This window comes from Myotis brandtii, unplaced genomic scaffold (genome assembly GCF_000412655.1).
Source record: "Myotis brandtii unplaced genomic scaffold, ASM41265v1 scaffold260, whole genome shotgun sequence".
Classification (NCBI taxonomy): Eukaryota; Metazoa; Chordata; class Mammalia; order Chiroptera; family Vespertilionidae; genus Myotis; species Myotis brandtii.
This window is the reverse complement of record NW_005359881.1, coordinates 1,617,681-1,637,991: the sequence shown is the minus strand read 5'-3', so window position 1 is coordinate 1,637,991 and position 20,311 is coordinate 1,617,681. Positions and strand designations below refer to the sequence as shown.

Here is a 20,311-nt window from a genome sequence, read left to right as displayed (position 1 = left end):
CCAGAATTATCTCTATTCAATAACACATGTGAAGTCTCAAGTACTTTGCAGATGTAAGTCCGAGGGCATTGCCTTTGAAATGTAAGGGACGTGCGACACCACTGCTGGGTGTGGTAGAAGGTCCTAAGATAATAACCAGGATCCGGACATTTAAATGTGGGTTTGGGGACAGGCCAGTGCAGCTGAAGTGCGAACGCGTCATGCCTCAAGTTCAGCTCTTGGTAAAGACGGCTCTTGGGTCAAGGCGGCTGCTGGAACTCCGGCCATCAGGCCCAAATTCCAGCCAAACTCCAGGGAAGGAAGAGGGGAGGAAGAATAAAAGAGGCCCATACCAGCTACCTGTCCTCCTCTGAGCTGGCATTCCTGGGACTCCAACCCATTCATGTTTGCTTGCATTTCACTTGTCATCGCTAACAGAAGGAAAAGCTGTTTGTTCGCCTGCATGCTTGTTTGTTTGTTTTTGACCTGGGCCCATTGGTCAGAATACAGTCCTAGGGAAGAATGAGAGAGCAGAGGTAAGTAGCAGCCTCTGGCATAGTGTGTCCTTCATACTCCCACTGAGAAAGATGTTTAGACAAAGCGTGTCTATCTGACCACCCATCGCCCAGCTCTGAGGGTGCTCCCTCCAGAAAGCCGGGCTCTTTTCTCCTGGCCCCTTATCTCGGCAGGCTGGCACCTACCCACTCCCCGTACACGGAGTAGCCCCTAGGTGATTGCCTCTTTATGTGGGTAAATTATTGTTGGCTGTTTATCTTTTCCCAAAACAATTTCCAAAATAAACTTCTCTCTGTGTAACTTTCAAATATACTACAATATAGTGTTGTTACTATAGTCACTGTGTTATACTTTATATTGTTGGCCATTTATACTTTTCCAAAAAAAAATCGTCTATTATACACAAATCTACAATGAATATTCTCTCATAGTTAAATCTTGTGAGCATTACTTATTATTTAGGAAAGTTTATAGAAGTGGACTTGCTGCATCAAAGAAAGACACTTTTGTGGCTTTCAAATTGGCTGATGTCCTTTCAGGTCCCCCAGGACTAACAGATGGTGGAAACCGTCATGACAAATGCTCTAGAAGCCACCAACAGAGCTCCACACTGGGTCTTCTTTTAAAACCTATGGAAATCCTAGCCAGTTGCTTCAGGCAGGGATTCTCTCTGCTCATCCATGAGTGATACTTGCACACACACTCAAGTACAAGTTGCTCATTTTAAAAGGAGCGTCCTCTCCCATGGCTGCCAGGGCACCAGAGAAGAGTCCAAACCTAATTTGTCTTTTTTTGTCCCACAGTGATTATAGCGGTGCTCACGTGCTTGTGAAAACAAAGACCACATCACCTACCAGAACATTTGAGTGGAGGAGTGTTTCAATTTTGCACCTGTTTTAACTCAGTTCCTCTTCACATTTCTGACCCATTCAACACACACACACACACACACACACACACACACACACACACACACACCCCATAACTGATTCTTCTCTACATCCATTAGGGATTTTAGTTGTAGGATTACTCTTAAGAATAGAAGGAAACCAGAAGATCTTGGTTATTTCTGCAACTTTAGCACTTTCGATTTTAACAGTTTTCTGGATGAATTTAATGACTGTTTGTATGTATGAGCTAAAGAGCCGATTAAAATTTATTAGTCATTTAGCATCTTCAAGATGGCTTCTCTGTTTTACCCAAATGCAATAAAGAAGGGGAGCTAATGAGAGTAACTCCCACTGAGCATTGAAAGACAGGATACATATTTTGGGCACACATCCAGACAACTTCCTTCTTCTGAAAGGGCCAATCTTCTCCTATTAGTAAAAGAAATCAGCTTTGCCTCGGAGCACTTTCTGGAGATGAATTGACTAATGAACTAAGGAATTCTTCACCCTCAGCCCTCCTGTTAATGATGCGAAAACAGAGTGGAGAGGCTCAGCCACGGAGGTGAGACTGGAGCGTCGGGGTGTCCAAGGCCCTGTGTGGAGTTCAATACCGCTTTTCTCTGCTGATTTCACTCTTTCCTTGAGTTTTTGAATTGCATACTTAATCCTTTTATTTATTTTAATTTTGCTCATTCAGTTTTTCATTTTTCTATTTTTTTTTACCTTCATGGAGATAAAGCTGACAGAACATGTGTAGGCTTAAGGTGTCCAAAGCACTATGTATTATATTGAAAAATGATTACCATAACAATTTTAGTTAGTATCCATCCCCTCACACAGTTGTAATTTACGTGTGTTAAGAACTTTTAAAAACTCTCTGAGCAACTTTTAAATATACAACATAGTATTGTTTACTGTAGTCACTGTGTTATACTTTATAACTTATTGATCTTATAACTAGAAGTCTGTACCCTTTGATCAGCTTCATCCATTTTCCCTAACTCCACCTCTGGCAACCACCAATCTATTCTGTGTTTCTATGAGTTCGGAGGTGTTTCGTTTTGTTTTTAACATTTCATATACAAGTTGAAATCACACAATATTTGTCTTCCTCTGACTGACTTTACTTGATATATTGCACTCAAGATTTATCTGTGTTGTCATAAATGGGAGAGTCTTCTTTTTTATGACTGAGTAATATTCCATTGTACATATATACCAACTAGTCTTTATCCATTCATCTGTCGATGGACACTTAGGTTGTTTTCATGTCTTGGCTACTGTACGTAATGCTGCCGGACATGGGGGTGCAGATTTCTCCTGAAAATGGAGATTTCATTTTCTTCAGATATATACCAAAATGTGAAATTGTTGGAACATATGGTAGTTCTATTTTCAATCTTTTGAGGAACTTCCATGCTGTTTTTCCATAGTGGTTGCACCAATTTACAATCCCACCAACAATGTATAAGGCTTCCTTCCTAACATTGTTTCCTCTCATCTTTTTGTTAATAGTCATTCTGTCATATGTGAAATGATATCTCATTATGGTTTTGATGTGCATTTCCTGGTGTTAGTGATTTTGAGCACCTTTTCATGTACCTATTGGCCATTTGAATATCTTCTTTGGAAAAATGCCTATTCGGGTCCTAGGACAGTTTAAATGGGTTATTTATTTTTGGCTATTGAGTTGTGTGAATTTTTTATATTTTTTGGATATCGATTCCTTATCAAATAGGTGGTTTGTAAATATTTTCTTCTATTTCATAGTTGCCTCTTCATTTTGTTGGTCATTTCTTTGGCTCTGCAGAAGCTTTGTAGTTTGATGCAGTCTCACTTGTTGGCTTTCGTTTTTGTTATTTGTGCTTTGGGTGTCATATCCATAAAAGCATTGCCAAGACCAATGTCAAGGAGATTTTCCCCTATGTATTCTCCTAGGAGTCTTATAGTTTCAGGTCTTACCTTTGTCTTTAATCTATTTTGAGTTAATTTTTAGTGCGGTGTAAGATAGGGGTCCAGTTTCCTTCTCCTCTCATCTTTTTGTTAATAGTCATTCTGTCATATGTGAAATGATATCTCATTATGGTTTTGATGTGCATTTCCTGGTGTTAGTGATGTTGAGCACCTTTTCATGTACCTATTGGCCGTTTGAATATCTTCTTTGGAAAAATGCCTATTCAGGTCCTAGGACAGTTTAAATGGGTTATTTATTTTTGGCTATTGAGTTGTGTGAATTTTTTATATTTTTTGGATATCGATTCCTTATCAAATAGGTGGTTTGTAAATATTTTCTTCTATTTCATAGTTGCCTCTTCATTTTGTTGGTCATTTCTTTGGCTCTGCAGAAGCTTTGTAGTTTGATGCAGTCTCACTTGTTGGCTTTCGTTTTTGTTATTTGTGCTTTGGGTGTCATATCCATAAAAGCATTGCCAAGACCAATGTCAAGGAGATTTTCCCCTATGTATTCTCCTAGGAGTCTTATAGTTTCAGGTCTTACCTTTGTCTTTAATCTATTTTGAGTTCATTTTTAGTGCAGTGTAAGATAGGGGTCCAGTTTCCTTCTTTTTCATGTGAATATCCAGTTTTCCCAGCACCATTTACTGAATATACCAAATAGTCTTTATCCATTGAGTATTCTTCGATCTCTTGTCACATATTGGTTGGTTGTATGTGCATAGGTATATTGAACTCACAACTCAAACCTCCATTGATGTTGCTGCCGTGGCTCTGGAATTTTATGTTACAAAGGGGAGGTCTAAAGTCAGCCTGGGATTTCTTTCTTTATAGGCTATCAAGTTTTGTCTTTTGTTTCTTGATTTTTTTTTTCTTTGAGGATTTATACTGTTACCTGGTTGTATCTATTTACTGGTCTGTTCTATTGGTTCTGCTATTTGCCAAGTGAGCTCTTTTAATCTGCAGATTAAAGTGATTTCGTAGCTCATTTTATTTATGTCTGAATATTTATTATTTTCCATTTGTTCTGATCTTGTATTCAGGGGCACTAACTATTCGCACATTAGTAATGCTGATGTTTCTCTGTCATTATTTGAATATCTTTGTCTTATTGCTCGATACTTGGAAAAATTATTTAAGCTTTTCCTAATCATTTATTTTATTTTAGTTCCATTATTATCAGCAATATTAACCCTACTCTTATTATTTCTAAATTATCTTCAAAGTTGCTTTTCCTGTAATCATTTCAAAACATTCATTCTTTATATTATCTAGCACCTTTTTCATTCTGTCAGTTTCTCAGTATTTCTTTTCACAACTGTCTAATGTCTTATTATCTTATCTTTCACTTTTTATTCCATAAAATGTAAAAAGAACAGAAAACATACTTGTTAAAATTTGAGCATGTTGGGTGTATATTCTTTTTCTGATTTTTGTGAGCTCTCTTCTACTTACTTAATGCTACAAAATCCTCTACCACATGACTCATTCTTTCCACCAAACATTGTTTAATTGGCTAACGCCTGAGTTCATGCACACGCCTTTCATTTATATCATCACGGTGGCTGCACACTGCCATCATTGTCCCCAGCTCCAAGGAGAGATGTGCGTGTTCAAAAAGGAAACCCATTGTTCTCCAGCAGGAAAAAACGGTATTGTCCCATCGCTGTCGGAATAACTTAACAGAAAGGAATGAACTAGTCTCCCAGGAAAGCTTTTCCTTTTGGAGAGAAATTGGGTTTCATTTTGTTCTCTGCCTTGATCCTCCATCAGTAACAGTGTGACCGGGGAAAGGAACTTACCTTTTCACTAAGCCTTTGTTTTCTCATCTCTAAAATGAAGGTGTGGGAGGCTCTCTCTCTGGATCATGCCCTGCACCCTTTCCCCACCCTCTTCCCTGAGCTGTCCTAAGTCTCTAATTCCCTGTATCCAAAACCCTTGCTACTTGGAGAACCTAGAAAGGCCACTTTCTGACAAGTGCAGTAGGTTTGTGGGCGAAGGACTACTCCTAGTCCTTTTGGCCCTCTCCTCAAGATCCTGGACTAATTATACAATGTCCTCCCTTCCGGGAGAGGAGAGAGAGCCGAGGAAGTGGGGAAGAAATCCTCTGTTAGTGAATTACCTGTTTCTAGATTCCACTGGTCATGACTCAACTGCCCTTTGTGCTTCCTACACCAAAGTCTCAATGGCCGAGAACAGTCAGAACCTCCACCCAATAAGACAAGGAACTTTCTATTTGGCCTGATAATGGGTCACTGAGAAGCTCTCCTTGGTCTGTGAACAGATTCAATGGGGAAACATTCATTTGGGGTCTACTGCACACAAGGCCCTCTTCTAGGCCTGGCAGGGAAGAGTGACAGTAGTAGAAAATAATCTTTCACCTGGGGACTTCCCTGTAGCGGGGAGAAATCAAAGTTGTTCATTGAACTGACATAAGACAGAGGAAAATGTCAGGAGAGAAAAAAAATTCATCAAGACAAGAGCTAAGAGAGTTTCAAAGAAGGTGAAATTATATTCTCTAGAGAAGTCCAAAAGGCCATCCTAATTTATATCCTCATAGATAACTCAGAAAGGCCATTCTATATTATATTCTCATAGAGAACTCAGAAAGGCCATTCTAGACTATATTCTCATAGAGCACTCAGGCCATTCTAAAAAAAAGATGGATCTTCAATGATGGGTGGATTTCCCAAAAAAAGATGGGCCTAGGAAACAGAATGCCAAGAGGAATGTATGTACTTCAAAAATATTAATTAAGTGTCTGAGACCACAGGTACCTGTCTGAAAGTCTCCAATTTCCCCAGTATACTTTTCCACTTACATTCGTTGCCATATTTTTTATTGTTGTTGCTTCGATTTTATATCCTTTCTTTACACTGTAGCCAAAGTGATCTTTTCAAAACTCAAATCCATTATTGAAGTTGGTGGTAGGTATCATAGTCCATAGAAAATTAACATACATGCTGATCATAACCCTCTATCTATTTTGTGTATGTGAGAAGCTGGCCAGAACTTGTAAATGTCCCAGGGATTCGGAAGTCCACCCAAGCTTAAGAACCAGTGCTCTAGGGGTAGGTTGAGGCCAGGCTGGAGAAGCCTCCCAGGACCAGGAGTTGGAGTGTAATAAACTAGGGCACTGGGTCATCACTGAAGTCTTGGAGCAGAGGCACAATTCAAACAGATGTGTTTGAATGCCTAAGCCAAATACAGTGTGTGGATATGAGGAGACTTAATTACTTATGAGAGAGTATTTATTCATTTCTCAGAAGACTTACATAATTATCTTCATTCTGTTTCCAATTTCCTTCCTTCCATAATTATTTTTTCTCCGTGCACTTGTCCCGATAGCCTTAGACTCATTTTAGTATCTGTCAAAGGTCACATTTCAGTATATTAATTCTCTTGCTGAATGTTACAGCTTGAATTCCCATCTGCCAGTTTTGTTAAAATCCAAGAGGGGAAAAAAAATCCCTCTACATTGTCTGGGTGAGCCATGTGAGCAGTCTGGCCCCATTAGCTGTAGTCTGAGGTGGAGGTGGATGCTGAGAGGGTCTGATCCAAAGGACACAGCCCTTCGGAGGTTATCAGAGAGAAGCAAAGGGTGTGAAGGTCCCGCCTCATCAATAGTTACCATTGCCAGTCCCCATAGCAACAGCATGCCAACATGCAGATCCATTCTAGTGGAACAATGGGACTCAACTGTGAATTTAGTAATCTACAACAGGATTTCATTTATCTGCCTGAATTTGCATCTTTTCATGGAGAGAGCATGTTCATGGTTTTGCTAGCACAGTCTTGTGATGTAGGGGGGCAAATACCCAAATATAGTCTAGAAAGAAAGTAGGGAATTTAAGTTAAAAAGTCCAATGGAGCAACCTCCGGAATCCCCCAACCCCCTTTGCATGTCACCCTCACCTCCACTCCACATTATAATTTCTAGAAGAAAAAGAAAAATTTAAAACAATAATTGCCCGGCTGATGTGGCTCAGGGGTTGAGTGTTGACCTATGAACCAGGAGGTCATGGTTCTATTCCCGGTCAGGGCACATGCCCAGGTTGCAGCTTGGTCCCCAGTAAAGGAGTATGCAGGAGGCAGCCGATCAATGATGCTCTCTCATCATTGATGTTTCTATCGCTCTCTCCTTATCCCTTCCTCTCTAAAATCAATAAAAATATTTTAAATAAAAATAAAACAATAATAATGAACAGCTTAGCTCAAAGGGAGAAAGCTGAACCTCCAGCTGCCAGAAATAAAGAGCAAACACTTAGTCAGGCTGTGGGCGCAGAACATAGTGGGGCAACATTTAGGGGCTGTGTTTTCATATCTCTGTGGGGTGGTCCATGCATCAGGACTAGAGCAGGGAACTGCTCTCGGGAAAACAGCTGGAACTGGGGGGCTGCACAGTCCATGACTGGGAAATGGAAAATTCCCCACTGGCTAGAAGCCAGCCATCTGCCCCAGGCCTTGTCCCAAGTCCCTCCACATAGAGGAACCCCAAGAAATAGGATCGCAAACTCACTGCGCACACGTGCCAGGCCCCGCATCCATGGACAACTCGGAGGAACATTATTCACATAAACAAGTCTCCCTCTTCTGGTCATTGATTGCTATGTTACAGTCCCAGATGCTAGGGACTTAAAACATTGGTCGATTTCCCCTCATGTTGCTGAGGATCTGGAAATCAAACAGGGTACAAGGAGGCAGCTCCTCTTTGTACCGTGATGTCGGGGACTCAGCAGGGAATGGCCTGAGTGGCATGGCTGGCGTGTTGAGGCTGGTGACTGCTGGGAGCTTGGCAAGGACTAAGGTTCCTCAGTTCCTCTTCACGTGGGTCTTCCCAGGGCTTCCTGGGAGGGTGGCAGCTGGGATTCAAGAGCATGAGGCAGAAGCTTTCAGGGTTCCATGGCCCAGCGTTAGAAATTACGCAGCATCACTTCTGCCCCTTTCCATTGGTCAAGCATGAATTAGAGCCCAGCCGGGATTTAAAAGGAGGAGACCACCCATGAAACATAACAACATGAAACATGGCTCATGGGTGGGGAGGGTATCTTTGGTGACTAGTGACCACACTGCTGGACTGGGGCCACCTGCCAGTACTTGGCTGTGGTTGTAGAAATCCCAGTATGAATGGAAACGTGGGCTCAGAGCATGACAAGCTGATGGTGCCCTTCAGAAGCAACCACAGAACTGTTCCCTAGAAGGACCTCCAGGCATTAGAGGACTCCCTGAGAGTTCCCAACGATCATAGGTCCCTGGAAGATGAACTCAGAGGGAAGGTAGGCACCCACTTAGCAGAACTGGGATGTGAACGCAAAGGCTGACCAAGTGGGGGTCCATGGGGCTCCCCATCCAAGACCCAGTCATGAAGCAGAGCGGGGTCAGGGCTGGATGGATAGGAGGACAGGAATAAATGCAATCGATGAGTCCTCTGCCCCGACAGAGTACCGGGAGACACAAAGCGATGCCCTTATTTGAACCTGGGTTTACTTGACCTCAAAGACCATGATTTCCCAGCCCTGTTGGCTTGGCGAGAAGGCACCAGGGTCACAGGGTCAGAGAGGTGGAGGATGGAGTGTGTTCTGGAAGTTTATCCAGAGCCCAAGGCATGTGGTAACTGCCAGGAGTGTGTGAGCCTAAGAACTGCATTGCATGGGGAGGTCTATGCAATGAGTGGCTGGTTACAGAGGGAGGGGGGGGGGGGGGGGGGGGGAGGGAGGAAATGGCCCCCGTATACAAACCCCCACCCCTGCACCGATGCTGCCAGAATTCATGGCAAAGCGGTTTCTCTGTCAGGACAGAGTTAGGAGAATGGAATCACATGGTTAGTGTGTTAGGTTGTTCAGAGCCCTTGAAGCAGCAGGTGGCCCAGAAAAGATCCGCCCTAAGAAAAACCGATAACACGCTGTCCCTGGATAAGGGTGACATCCGGTCTCTATGTGCAGAGAAGACGTTTCGGAAATGTTATGGGAAACAGTATTATGACCTAATAAATGTCTGTTTCAGGCCTGATTCTTTAACGAGGATTAAACATGTATCCTCAGCCTGCTGCCACCAAATGTTCCTCAACCACAGATTGTTTCCATCTCTTATGCAACAAATCTTGCCGGACTTCCAGTTCAAGCCTGTGCCTGGCTCGCAGCCCTCAGTGCCACCTGCCCCGTTTTCTCACTTTAAAAATATGGGGGGAAATGGCAACTCCTGTTGCTACTGAAAACCACCACTGACAGACAGTCAGACCCAGGGAGGAATTAACACTCCCTGTAAGGCAGATGGAGTTACACTGAGCAGCCAAGGAGCCCTTCTATGCCACGCCTAGATTAGATTCCAAGTCTCCGTTTTTTAGGCAAAATAATTGAAAAGATGCTTCAGCCCCACCTCCCCCACCCTCTAGTCCAGCCGTGGGCAAACTACGGCCCGAGGGCCGGATCCGGCCCGTTTGAAATGAATAAAACTAAAAAAAAAAAAAGACCGTACCCTTTTATGTAATGATGTTTACTTTGAATTTATATTAGTTCACACAAACGCTCCATCCATGCTTTTGTTCCGGCCCTCCGGTCCAGTTTAAGAACCCATTGTGGCCCTCGAGTCAAAAAGTTTGCCCACCCCTGCTCTAGTCACTTCTTAGCGAAGCCTTTTTATTTACTCAGACTTATTTGATGTGCCAGGCACTGCCATTATAGAGGTTAAAGGAAAAGTCCCAAAGTTTTAGGTAAAACAAAATTGTTTACTCACAATACCCACAGGGACTTGAGGTTTCTTTGCAAAACCAAGTATGGGAACATTGTGAGAAGTCACCTGTAGTCTTAAGGGGATCGTTTGTGGCCCAGGATTCCATAGGCTGCCAAGGGGCCTTCTGTGCGTGAAGGTAACAAAATGGCCTATGCAGACATGCCGGGGTTTAAAAACCATGGCATTGATGGTGAAAGTTTAAATATATATTTACATGTATTCTACAAGCTCAAGCAGAATTAAAGGCCTACGATGGAAGAAGTCATTGTATAGAAGTCCTAAAATAATTAAAATACAGATCAGCATATGTAATTGGCACATGTGGTTGTAAACTAGAAATATAAACATCAAATATTGTACTAGAAAAAGGATAGATGTAAATGTGCATACTCTTAACAATATTATTAGTAGAAAAATTTCCCAACAGATTATTTAAGGATGAGTATAGTGGTTTTTAAATAAGGATATAATTTACAATGTTGGTTATAAAATTGAAAAGTTAAAATAAGAATAAAAGAGTGGTGGCATTGGTTATATAAACAATAATTTATACCTATAATGCAATACAATAGAAGTGTGTAGATAAAATCCATTTGTAGGGTAATATTTGTGATATGTTGCCATTAAAAAACAGTGAAGTTAAAACCAGTATTTACAGTACAATTCTACTTTGGGGAAAATATATACGCATGTAAATAGAAAATAAAGTCTGGAAATTTCTACAGTTTAATGTTAATAGTTGTTATAGCTGGATGGCAAGATTTGGCATGTTTGTTATTTTCTGTTTTGTATGTTGGTTTGTTTTTGGCTCATCTGGATTTCCTAGATTTTCTGCAAGTTACATGGAAGAAATGTAAACAACGCTGTGACCATAATTCGATTTTCAAGGGTAGAGACAGGACTGCAGGGTCAGGAGAGACATGGTAATTGAAGCAAATCAGGTGAAGGGTGGTGGCAGCTGGAAGTCAGACAGTGGCTGTGGATGGGTGCAAGTGGGCCGATGAGTGAGTCCAAAGACAGGAACTGATGAGGCTGGAGGTGAGGGAGTGAGGCTGCAGCTAATTACTGAGTTGTAAACCATAAGGAAGAGCCAGCCAGGTGGAGAGAGGGGAAGGCCGTTTCAACCAGGTGTGTTACTTGGCCTGTCTCACGGTGGCTTTTCCCAGCCAAACTGCAAGCACGCTCACCACATTTAAATCATCATTTTCAGAGGGAGAGGCAATTACCATTCCCTCTGGGAGCTCTGAGCATGTTAGTCAGAGCGATCCATCCATCCTGGCCATAGCCGTCAATCCCCAGACAACGCGGCCCAAGGCAGCCTTGCAGAGGGGTATTCTCCGCTGAGTGCCTCATTAACTCCCCAGTGGAGAACTCCCGGAATCCCGGAGCAGCCAAGCATGGCACAGTGACTGTTTCTAGGAAATTATCATTTGATTCCAATGACTTACAACAGCAGAGCAATGTCCCATGGCCCAGCCGTAATCTCTGTGACCTTCATTGGGAACGAGTGTCCCTTCCCCAAGGACCTGCTCCAAACCACTGTCTAGCAGGTTGAGCTCCTGTCCGAACCTGGAGATTCATCACACTGACAGGTTCTCCCTGAGGATTTGATCACAGCATCCTTGTATATGAAGGACGAAGGGGCAAACGTTTCTCAATGGCACAGAAGGAGCTGGCCTATGACAACCTACTTTTAGTACGGTGTTTACCTATGCCGCCATCTTGGTCTCTCTCAGTCCAAACGTTTCTCAATGGCACAGAAGGAGCTGGTCTATGACAACCTACTTTTAGTGGAAGTTTGAAGTAGGAATAGTCATTGGGATTTCCATTTCAAATCTTCATTGAAGTTCTTTATCAAAAGACTTCCGTTTCACTTGATCTATTCAACATTTCTCACCAGTGATAATTTATAGCAATAATAACGATAAAATAATATGAACATTTGTTAGTTTGCCAGACCCTGTTATGAACATATCTCATTTTATCTTTACATCCCACTAAGAAAGTAATCCAATTTCCCCAGATGTCAGAGAGAGAAGTTATCCGTTTGGTTGAACAAAAACCCATCTACTTCCCACACTGAGGAGTCAGGCTTTTATTTTAAAGAATATGCTCTTATCCAGAAAGAGCCATTATACTTTCACATTGACCTTTGCCCTCACAGTTATCCAATCTGAATTACTAGCTGGTTTCTCCAAAAAATATAATGAATGTGGACTTTCTTTTCCAGAGCTGGGAAAATGGTATAGCTAGCATAAAGTAAAATCTCTAAACAAACAGAGCTATGTTACCACAGAAACAGATTCAGAAAAATAAGCCTGGAAACACTACAGGAAAAAGGCTATTATACAAGCTTCTCCCCTACAGTTTGCAGCCTCTGTTTACAATTGGCTATAACTCATTCAGCTCTACCAGGAAGCCCACGCAACCACATTTCCCCGCCTCTGTTCTCTCCTCCCGGACCTGGGAGGTTTCTTTCTTCTGATAAAGTGTAAACGCTTGTGGGATAAGGTGTGTTCAGAAGGGGGGACCCAGAACGCTGGATGTTTTTAATCACCCCCTCAACGTTATTCTCACTCAGGTGGTTTGGGACAATGGTTTAGACTCTGGAGTGGAGGATTCGGGGCCCGAGAGCACATGGCAGCTATGAACATGGGGTCATAGGGTTTGGGCTCAAACCCCAGCTCTAGGTCTCACCAATGAGGGGACTATGACAAGTCAATTAACTAAGTCTCGATTTTCCATTTACTAAGTGGGGATTATAATATATAAAAAGTAATGAGATGATGTATAGATGCAACGTGCTTACTTAGCATAGTGTCTGGATTACAGAAGGCAATCAATAAATGAAAGTAATTATCATCATTATTAGATTATATGCAAAGCACAAATCAGAGAGTGCTATATGCAGTATGCAGCAAAGCCCTCATTTTAGGGGACAGAAGTGACTAAACACTGATCCCCAACTATCTGTTGTCCATGGGGTCAGATGAGAACCATCTGACAGTATTGACAACACGTGGTACCAAGCCACCCAAATGGAGGAGCCATGTAAACTCCACTTCAAAAAGGAGTGATAAAGGGAAGGGAAGGATGGGGAAGGGACCACCAAAACCTCTTCAGCACAAAGAACAGAGATCTCAGAAGAGTCGACTGCCCACTGGCCTGCCGCAAGGTGAGCGCAGATACAATTTTCATAACCATTCCCGAAATCACTCATATTCTAAAGAGAGAAAATACTTGTAAGACTAAAAAGTTGCTAATTAAGACCCTAAAGCCAAAAAGGGACACCCCAATATCATGCATGGTAACACTTTTCAAGAGCTGCTACCATCAAGGGGGCAGGGAGTGAGGTACCACGGCACAGATGGATCGGGAAGTCCCAGCAGAGGTTTTCCATGTGGGCAAAGGAGGAAGCGGTTGTAGGCCGAAGAGGAGAACATGCAGAGAGAGGACGGCATGGGGCAGGGTAGTGTCCTAACAAAACAAGCGACACCTTGAATTCTCACTTTTCAGAATCCACAACAGACTCTAAAAGTTTGTCCTGTAACAGGGTTCAGTTTACCTCCCTGGTTAGTTTTTGGTGAAATTTGCAAAGCAAGGGTCAGTGAAAGGAACTCACTTCTCCAGTCTGTCACCCTGAGACAGGGCAGGAGTGCATCCTCCCGCTGCTCACCTTTCTTCTCCACTAAGGAATAGGCAGGTTTCTCAGTGGCCGGGAAGGAAGTGGTGGCGACAAGAAGAGGACTGCTCGGGCACCAGGGTAGCTTTTGGACTGTTCTGTCTATTCATAGCAGAACCCCAGGGTCGCTTTAGAACTCTTCTGGTACCCACACCAGAGGTCCTGACATTTAGTCCCCAGGCCGATGCTCTTTCCAGTGAGCCAAACCGGCTAGGGCAGTACATCTTCTTGAAAACTCATGTCCACCGGCAGTGTGCTCTCTGTCATCCCCTGCTGGCCTCATTTACTTCTCTCAGGCCGCTCTCTGCCGTTTAGTGGTTGTATTTTTCTCTGAGATGGCATGATCTCTCCACAGGGACCCCAGCAGCACCAGGCTTCCATTGTCCTTAGAGCTAGTAACCAGTCACTATGGCCATGGGGGAGACAATTCTGATTGTCAAGGCCTGGGTCATGAGTTCACTCTAGGTGGGGGTAGATTAGGACCTGGTTAGGGAAGGATAATTGAGATACTGTCGAGAAGAAGTATATGTGGGAGAAGCAGAAACAACAGGTGACCAGTAGAACTTCAGTGGGTCTTCAATTGTCCATTCCCCTGAGACTCACCATGGCTGTGTGCACACCAGCAGTGACCCATGGAGTGGTGGTCCCTTCTCAGTCTCCTTGTACAGCCACATGTGGAGGCAGAGATGGTCCTGCTCTGGGGGTTGCAGAGAAAAGACCACCCAGGAAGTAAAATCTAAAAAGAAGGCCAACTTATGCCGTTCACAGCAGGGCCATTCCTCTTACTTCTTATCTCAGAGCCCTGTTCCTCACCTCTGTTTTGCTGACTTTGATAAATGAATAAGTGAATGAATGAACAAATATGTTCCCCGCAAACCCCACACCAGCCTTCATTCTTCTCTCTAAAATATAAAGTGAATGTTTATGGGACTATAAGAGCTGAAAAAGTGACAGCTCTCAACCTCGGATCCAGAGAAAACAGAATGGGCTGTGAAAAGTGCTGCTTAATGAGTTGATTTCCGAAAGCACAGACAGAGCTTTAAAAATGTTCATTTCTTTGAAATAGTAGTTAAGGTTTTTATAATCTACCCTGAGGACGTCATCTAAAACTGCTGGTAAAGCTTTTTTTGCAAAGATTTTCATCACAGGGCTATTTATAACAGCAGAAAATTGTAAACAATTTAAACAGCCCACATTGACTGAACAGTTCAATGACATATGCTATATCCCCTCAAAGCATATAATGTACCATTAAAAATAATGTTAATAATAAACTTGTAATAATATAGAAAACAATATCATAAAGGAAATGAAAAGCCAGATAGAAAGGTATATGTGCACAATGGACTCCAGCTAAATAAAAATGTAAATGCCATAGCCACTTCTAATTAATCTTACCTCCTCAATTCCCTCTCCCCTGCCTCTCTTTATCATATCGCTCAGCAAAACCACAGCCGTGGCAAAATCTCCTTTTCCATTCCTTTGCCATCTCTAGGTAAAGCAGGCTGGAAAAACAAAACCACACGGTGAGGACTCTCCTTAGTTTAGTAACTCAGAACTCACACGAGCCATTAATCCTGCCCAGCAACCGTATGCCCATTCCCCTATGGTTCCCTGAATTCTCCAAATAAAAATGTCATGTATCTACCAAAGACTGCAGTGGGATTTAATAAAATATTTGCACTTTTTCATATGATAAGAAAGCTGTATCTCATACTAGCTACATCTCTCAGTCTCCTAAACTATCCCTTACCTTCTCTCTCCTCTAACTTCCAGCACCTTCTCTCCCATCTCCCCTCCCACCAAATGACTTTGCTTCCTGCTCCACTCAGAAAACTGAAGCAGCAGCAGGACACTTCCTCCTCGTTCTCCTGCAGCCCGTACCCTTCCGCCAACATCACCCTCCATAGCTGCTGTCTTCCCACCTGGGAATGTGGGTAAATTCTCCATGCACCGAAGACTAGCCCATCTGCTCCTGCTTTAGACACCACTTCATGACTCCAGTTCATTCGTCCAGAAAATCTCTCCAACCTTATTGTTCTTCCCTCTCTGCTAGATAGTACCATCGACATTTAGCATGCTGGACTTTGCTTCCTGCTCCACTCAGAAAACTGAAGCAGCGGCAGGACACTTCCTCCTCGTTCTCCTGCAGCCCATACCCTTCCTCCAACATCACCCTCCATAGCTGCTGTCTTCCCAACTGGGAATGTGGGTAAATTCTCCGTGCACCCAAGACTAGCCCATCTGCTCCTGCTTTAGACATCACTTCAAGACTCCAGTTCATTCGTCCAGAAAATCTCTTCCACCCTGATTGTTTTCCCCTCTCTGCTAGATAGTACCATCAACATTTAGCATGCTGTTGTTTCTCTCTCTCTCTCTCTCACACACACACACACAGACAAAAAGTTTTATTCATCTCATGTGTTCTTCCAGCTACCACACTGTTTCCATAAGTATCCTTTTATAGGAATATTTCTTGAAGTCGTTGTCTGTACTCATTGTGACCAATTCCTCTCCTCCCCTTCCCACTCAAACCCATGCCAGTCAGGCTTTTGCCCCTACCATACCCATAAAACTGCTTAGGTTAAGTCTCTTCAATGACCGTCATATTCTAAACCTAGGGGCCAGTTATCAAGCTTCAACTTATTTGAACTTATAGTAGTATTTGACACAACTGACCATTCCCATTTCCTGAAAATACTTTTGTGCTTGGCTTCTAGCCACCCATATCTCCTGGTTCTGTATCTGTCCTACAGCCTGCTCCTTCTCAGTCTCTTGTGTTGGTTCCTGCTCTTATTTCTGACCTCACTTCCATAGAATGTCTTCAGCTCTGAGGTCAATGATTTGAACTGCACCTGGTGGCAGCATCCTGTCTCATGGCTTTGAAAACATCTCTATGCTGACGATGCCCAAGGAGTTCTCTCTGGAGCTCAAGTTTCCTACTAAGTTCCTCACATGCTATGTTTATTGTCTATACCCCAGCACTGGAGTGTAAACGTCATCAGAACATTTTTATCTATTTTATTTACTACACCTAGAAGAATGCCTGGCACATGGTAGGCATTTAATAAATATTTGTTGAGTGAATGAATTAGTAATGTCACACTAACTCTCTTTTGCATGGATTAATTTTCACTTCCCCTTAGTTTAATTCTATTTGTGTCTTTGAATCTAAAGTGAGTCTTTTTGAGGTAGAAGCATAGAACAGACTGTGGAATCTCAGAGGAAAGGGAGGGTAGAGTGGGTGGGTGGGAAGAGATCAACCAAATAACTTATATGCGTACTTGTATATGCATAACCCATGAACACAGACAATAGAGTGTTGAAGGCCTGGGGCGGGGTGGGCTAGAAGAGGTCAATGAGGGCGCGGGGAAGAAAACATATGTAATACTTTCAACAACAAAAATTTTTTAAAATAAAATAAAATTAGTCTCTTTAAACAGGATATAGTTGGATAATACTCTGATCAATTCTTTGTCTTTTAATTGGAGAGTTTAATCCATTTACATTTAAAGTAATTACTGACAAGGAAAGATTTATGTTTGCCATTTTGCTTTTTTTTTTCTGTTCATAGCTTTTTATGTCTGCAATTACCGTTTTGACATCCAGCAGAGTAGGAGTTTATACTAGCAATTAATTTCAGTTTTAGGAGATGAAACATATTTTTCTTGCACAACTGCAAACAAAAGTGTAACACATGCTTACATTCTAGGATCCCTTCGCTGGTGCGATAGGTGGGGGAAGGTGAAGAGTGGGGAAGGAAAGGGACCTGGGTTCCACCACCTCACTGCTTTCTCTCTTTGGAGACCACATCTCAAATGAGGCTCACTGTGGCTATAGGCATTTTACTGCTCAGTTCTGCTCAGCAAGGCTCTCAGCCAGAGAGCATAATTGATGTGCACAGAGCCTGGACCCTTGCCAGCTCCTGGAGCAAGGGCCTCTAATTCAGAGAAAAAGGAATTGGGCCTCTGCCAGTCATGTGCCTTTTATGCTTTCATATGGCCATCAGTTAGACCCTGATTTCAGTTTGACAAATCAGGAAAAATAAAACTGTCAGCATCCAGGCATGTTCTTTACCGGGACTGTTAGCTCAGTAATGGAAGGGAATGTTATTGCTCTAGGCATTTGCATAATATCTATTGATCAGGCTTCCTACTACTTTTCATGCTCAGCTCTGGCGGTAAGGGAGGACTGTTCAGGTCTCGCATCACAGCCTCTTCACAGGCAGGCTGGGCCACAGTCACTAACACAGCTGAGAGTGAGGCAGACAGTCACCAGTGCGAGCAAACAAGCAGCAGCCTCAGGCCAGGCAATTGTGTGAGACGGGCAGTTGGGGCAGCTGGGCTTTATTCACAGCTCTGCCACCACCTTGCTGTGTGACCTTGGGCGAGTTGCCAACCCATTCTGTTCCTCTCTCTCTGCATTTCACACTTCCTGGAATTTTTCCATTAGAGAGGCTCTCCAGGCCAAGGTTTGATGCCCTCATTAAAATAAAAATGCTGTTAAGAGAATAAGTGGCTTTAGCCATTAGCCCTGGAGAATTAGGACTAATTTTCAGTCACTAATTTACATTTATTTACAATGAGAGATCTTTGGTTTTGGAGGGCTGACCTGGGGGTTGGCGCAGGTGGAGTGTTGGGATCTTCTGCCTGGCAGTGGGGTGATGACCCAGGAAAGGAACCTACTGAGTCTCCATTATCGAATCCTGGAGGAAGAATCTGTGAGACTTAGCTTGGGTCACCATCCATCTCCCCCAGTGCCTGAATCCCTAACAAATAGACTAAGGATTTTTATATAATTCCTTCTAGGAATAGGGATAATTGCCTCCCCCTAAAGCAGGGGTGGGAACCTTTTTTTTTTTTTTTTTTTGCCAAGGGCCATTTGGATATTTATAACATCACTAGAGGCCTGGTGCATGAAATTTGTATTCTTGGGGGAAGGGTCCCTCAGCCCAGGAGCCCTCGGGGATGTATGACTGACAGCTTAGGCTGCCATGGAGAGGCTCCTGCCACCACCGCTGCACGCACCAGCCGTGAGCCTGGCTCAGGGGTTTTTTTTTTTTTTTTGCCAAGGGCCATTTGGATATTTGTAACATCACTAGAGGCCTGGTGCATGAAATTTGTATACTTGGGGGAAGGGTCCCTCAACCCAGGAGCCCTTGGGGGATGTATGACTGGCGGCTTAGGATGCCATGGAGAGAGAGGCTCCTGCCACCGCCGCTGCACTCGCCAGCTGTGCGCCGGGCTCAGGGGTTCTGGCTGAGTGGTGCTCCCCCTGTAGAAGCGCACTGACCACCAGGGGGCAGCTCCTGCATTGAGCATCTGCCCCCCGGTGGTCAGTGCATGTCATAACGACTGGTTGTTCCACTATTCAGTCGATGTGCATATTAGCCTTTTATTATATAGGATTTGAGCCATACAAAATTCTCAATTTAAAAATCAACCTGCTATATTTGTTCAAACATTTAATTCACTCACCCCTAATGCCTTGGCGGGCCAGACCAAATGATCTCACAGGCCTTATACAGCCTGCGGGCTGGACGTTCCCCACCCTGCTAAAGCAAGCCACTTGGAGGCACCAAGATATTACTGAGAAAAGGCCCTGAGCCCAGTCCCATCTTAGTCTGGTGTCTAATGTTTCTCCCAAGTGACAGCTCTTAAGGGAATATACGCTAAGGTCAAGAGTGTGACCTTGATTCTTCTTCCAGATAAATATGTCGTATCATTTCTCTGTCACATGGGCAACCTCAACAAAGCTGAGCCCCCTTGTGGCCAGTCTTGGCCTGATGTTGTGCCCCAAACATTCAGCTTCAGCCTCAACAAAATATCTCAGAGGTCATGGCATTTATCAGTGGCGATAAACTGCATGAAACACAGCAAAATGTCTTAAAATTCCTCTCTATCTATCCCTTTACCTCTCCCTGAGTCTCCAACGGATGCTCAAAATCTCTCCAGTTCTCTGTCTCATAGGCACTCTTCCCAAAAAATTCTTCTTAAACCTTCTAAGGAAAGAGGGAAGGGGTGGAAAGGGAAGTGAGGAGAATAAAGGGAGGAAAGCTTACATTGTTGAGAGCCTGTTGTGTTCCAAACACTTAAATGACATGTAATCTTTTTTTCTTTAATATATATTTTTACTGATTTCAGAGAGGAAGGGAGAAGGAGAGAGAATCATTGATAGCTGCCTCTTGCATGCCCCACACTGGGGATTGAGCCCCAACCAGGGCCATGTGCCCTGACCAGGAATCAAACCATGACCTCCTGGTTCACAGGTCGACGCTCAACCACTGAGCCACACTGGCCAGGTCAAATGACTTGTAATCTTGACATAGTAAGTATACTACCTCAAGTTTATAAGGCTGCCACTCTCTTTACTGAAGGGTATTCCACTGCATGGACATACCACAGCTGATTTCCCCTTCTGCTGGTCATGGGCATGTGGGTAATTTCCAGTTTAAAGCCATTACGAGCAGCAGTGCTGCACTGAACTTTCGGGACACATTGTTTCATGAGACACGTATTTGAATTGTTTGCACTACTTGAATTTTGTGCTAGTATCACTTTTT

General features: G+C 43.2%; 1 protein-coding gene across 1 annotated transcript in view; it reads left to right on the top strand.

Annotated features, from left to right (window-relative positions):
• The window catches only part of NPSR1 (neuropeptide S receptor 1), a 65,805-nt gene that overhangs the window by 11,861 nt on the left and 33,633 nt on the right, over nt 1–20,311 (top strand). The window lies entirely within an intron of this gene.